The 4,002-nt window shown below is 55.9% G+C and overlaps 1 protein-coding gene across 1 annotated transcript in view; it reads right to left on the bottom strand.

Moving 5' to 3' along the window:
- Endou (endonuclease, poly(U) specific) overlaps positions 1-3,649 on the bottom strand; it is a 28,810-nt gene extending 25,161 nt beyond the window's left edge. Inside the window, exon 1 of the mRNA XM_076556686.1 lies at positions 3,187-3,649. The gene's annotated coding sequence lies outside the window, so the exon portion shown is untranslated. The remainder of the gene's footprint in view (positions 1-3,186) is intronic.
- Between the last annotated feature and the right edge of the window lie 353 nt (positions 3,650-4,002).

The raw sequence follows: 4,002 nt of genomic DNA on the forward strand, positions 1-4,002 counted from the left end.
GCTGTAGTCACCCGCAGCTGCTTGGTGTGAAGACAAGACACAGAGAGGAGGCACTCGAGGGGCCTTTCCACCCCCGGGCTCTCCTTGCAGAACTGGGGGCATCTCGGGTCTTCCTGGCAGAGTCCAGTGAGCCTGGCTCTGCCTTGCCCCCTACCCATTCCCATCCTGTGATTCCCCAAGCTGCTGCAGCACCTCCTCTCTCCAAGTAACACCCTGGGCCTCACCCCAGAACCTCTCTACTGCTATTGCCTAGGAGCGATTCTGTTTGTCCCCAAGTGACCACTAGAAATATTCATTAGACTGTCCCTAGGCTATATATACATCTATATAATAAGGCTTTCTCCAGACAACCCGGATCAAACAGTAGAAAAGCAAGCAGTCACCTACCCACCCATGCACATAGGCAGACTTGGAGACCCACCCACGAACGAAGGCTTTGGGGGAGGACAATACCTAAGAGGTAGCAAAGGCTGTGGGCTCTTTAAAAAACTTAGCTTGTAGGAGACAAACGACACTTTGCTTATCAACTGCATCACTTCTAGGGTAGCAGAGTATATAAGAATGTGAGGCTAAGTTCGGACCTCTCAGAGTAAAGTACAGAACCCCTTTGTGGGAAGAAAAACTCGGCAGGACTCCTACTCAGTGTGCTCTTGATCTGGGGCTACACACCCTTCTGTGGAAGTATACTGTTTTCTAACAACTCATCTGGGGGCCACACTGGCCAGCCTCCACCTGCAGAGCGAGCAGAATCCATAGCACCCGGCGGCACACGGAGCTCAAGCTTTCTTCTTGCTTCTAGGGGTCCCAAAGCTCCGCCCTCTGTGTTCCATCCACCCCTTCTGCCCCCTCAAGGCTCCTGCTCCTGCAAGGAAGTCTCCTCAGGCCTGGGAGGGATAACGCTCCTGAGCAGCTGAGCTGGTGTGGCTTCCCAGCATAGTCCAGTTTCATCACCAGTAGGAGGGACACAACTACCTGCCTGCCCTGGGCTGCAAGCCTCGCCTTCAGGTGCCACCAAGTGAGGCTACAGAAGGACTACAGCTTAGGGGGTGGGGTGGGGGCGGGGTGTCCGGGATCTGAAAGAGGGATCCCCGAATCAATGGGGGTAAGTAGACAGGCCTGGGTGAGCAGGCCCATGGCCCTGGCAAATGTGAGAAGACCAATTCTTCGTCTACGGGGTAGAGCTTTGAAATACATATGTGCTTTCCGGTCTATGGACGTGTGGAAGTGGGGGAATTATGAACAGCAAGATCAGAGTTGGCTCCAGCCACTGGCAGCCACGCCTGTCTGAAACTCAGGCAGATCACACTAGTGGTGAACCCAGAGCATCCTCAACAAGAGGCAGGGCTCTGCAGGCCGATGTGGGAAGGAGCCCTGTGAGCATGTATTTAATGTTGAGAGCAGTTCTGGGCCTCAAGTCTTCTTCTGGTGGGTGAGAGCTGAACTTGGCAGCCCAAGGCTTTTATTACCCTCTAAATTCCTCTTCTGATGGGTTTGGTGGATCCATCCACAAAGCACAGCGGATCCCACACACAGACCCCTAACTCCATGTTTGAAAGCCAGATCCTAGCAATAGAGATAGGGAGAAAGCACTCCACGCCTGGGCTGTTCTTACAGGAGAAAATGGGATTCAGGGAGGTGACACTGGACAGGCCAGGGACATAGCTGATACTTAGGCAGTCACTGCATGCAGCCACCCTGTCATTAAGCCGTTAGGTGACCTTAGGCAAATCTCTCCGTGCCTCAGTTCCTCTGACTCTGAAACGAAGTAAAAAAATAACCTGTCGTTCCTAATCTGTCATCAGGATAAAAATAAGACCATAGATGTGAAAGTGTGATGAAGAGAGGCCAGAGGCACTATTCAAATCTCAGACTATTATTATCCTGACGAATCTCATGAATAACAGCAACATCAGAATGTCTAATTTTTGCTACTTGGCAAGCAGAATGGTCTCCGGTTCAGGGGTGTTGGGGGACACAGAGTCAAGAAACCTGTGAAAGCAGGCCTGTTCCCACCCAGCTGAAGGCTGAGCTGGCTCACAGGTTTGTGCCGATCCTCCTCTGATGGGTGATAAGGACTGGAGGAGAGGGCTGGCTCCAGCCTCTCTACCCTCTCACCAGGCACTGCACACCCCTAGAGAGGCGTACCCTCCCCTGGTGAAGCCCAAGCCTGATCTAGCCCGTGACTGGAGGAGCCCTTACAGGGACCAGAGGAAGAGAGCCACAGACATGTGCAATGACCCTTCTGTGCAGACAGACAGACAGACAGACAGACAGACAGACACACACACACACACACACACACACACACACACACACCTCTGTTCTACCTCTTTAGGTGACAAGTTGTTTAAAGGCTAGATCCCAGGCTTTCTCTCTCGTTCAGTCTCTCCCAACTGGCCTCCTATTTTGGCCTCGGGAGCCTCCACCACCCACCCACACACAGACACAGCCTGTGAGGCCAGGGAGCCAGAGCAGCCTCCCCACCCGCTGCCTGAACATCGGGAGGAGGCTGCCACCAGGAGCCCGTACTCTGCCTCAGCCCCCCACCCTCAGCCACACACCCCCACCCCATCCCCCAGGTGGTGACCTGGCTCATACATCCACTCCCCAGCCTGTGCCCCCTGTGTGTCCAGGGCATCGTTCTCCTGCCAGACTCTTCCCCAACAGGCTCAAAGAGGTCCAGCCTGAGGTAAGAGCGCCTGGGAAGCCGCAGCTTGTCTAAGCTGGAAGACCCACAAGGAGCCCAGCATTTTGGTCAGCAGGTAAGTGTGACCAGGGGGAAGAAATGAGAGCAGATGAAGGACACAGTCTGCCTCATCGCCGGGTTGGTTTCACCCTGGGCAAAGGGCTGAGACGCACTGGCATGGCCCCGACGGGAACACTCACTGGCAATGGGCTTAGGAGACAAGAACGCTTTAGGGACTCGTGACTCACTGAGGCTTGGGCCTGGACTCACGATTGCTCAGCTCTGGACGCTTCCCTCAGGTCCCCCCTCCCTGCCCACAGGCCACGGAACTGGTTTGGTCATTCCACCAGTGGATTCCATCCTGAGAGCTGTCTCAGATTCTACTCCAGGAGATGCAGCTGGTTCTCCAGGTCACAGACACAGGACTGTGACAGTCACTCTGGAGGAGGCGAGACATGTGCCTTGTTCATCACCAACAGCCATACGTCACACACACCCACCTCACAGATGGGCAAGTGGAGGCAAAGAGTGCACCTTGGCGTGCCCAGGATACTTAGAGCAATGTCCCTGTGCTGGCGGCCTCCTTGCCGACAGCTTGGATCTCTCCTGGGAGCAGCCGACAGGGGCCTCTGTAACCTGGGGCTGAGGAGTCTGGCAGTGTGGAGGCAGGGGGAGGGTGTCAAGTCTGAGGCGGCTGCTGCACCTGCAGGACAAGCGCAGGGCTGCCCCAGCTGCCTCCGGCCCTTCTGCTCCGAGATACCTCCTCCAGACGCCTGAGAGTGCTGCTGCTGCTGCCCTGGAGTTACCCAAGGTCATGGTGGAGGCTGTGGGCTTTCCCTCAGATCAGACAACATGTCTAGAGCTGCCGGGCTCCCAACAAGGAGGGCAGAGAGGGTAGCACCCTGGCATGGGGTTTCCAGGCATGAAACGCTGCCCAGGCAGGTGCTGAAGAGGCAAGGAAGCGGGGGGGGGGGGGGGGGGGGGGGGCTTAACTGCCACAGAACGTGCGCCTGTGGGGGGGGGGGGCGGGGCACTCAACTCGTAACCCAGGTTAAGTTTGTATTTTCCAGGACATCAGTTATGCCTCCATGTCCTCTGCCCATATCTCTTCGCTCACCCCCTTGAGGTCTCTGCTCAGCACACACACACCACCCAACAGGATCAAGGGCAGATGGGAAGAGCTGAAGGTTTCCAGAGTGCCCAGAACAGCATCTGGGCATCAGTCAGCTTTCCTGGAGCCCAGCTCAAGGTGGCAGCTTTCTGCACCCAGAGAACAACCTCCTCCACCACCGGCTTGCCCTGCCACACACCCAGGC

The sequence above is a fragment of the Peromyscus maniculatus genome, chromosome 20 (genome assembly GCF_049852395.1).
Source record: "Peromyscus maniculatus bairdii isolate BWxNUB_F1_BW_parent chromosome 20, HU_Pman_BW_mat_3.1, whole genome shotgun sequence".
Lineage (NCBI taxonomy): Eukaryota > Metazoa > Chordata > Mammalia > Rodentia > Cricetidae > Peromyscus > Peromyscus maniculatus.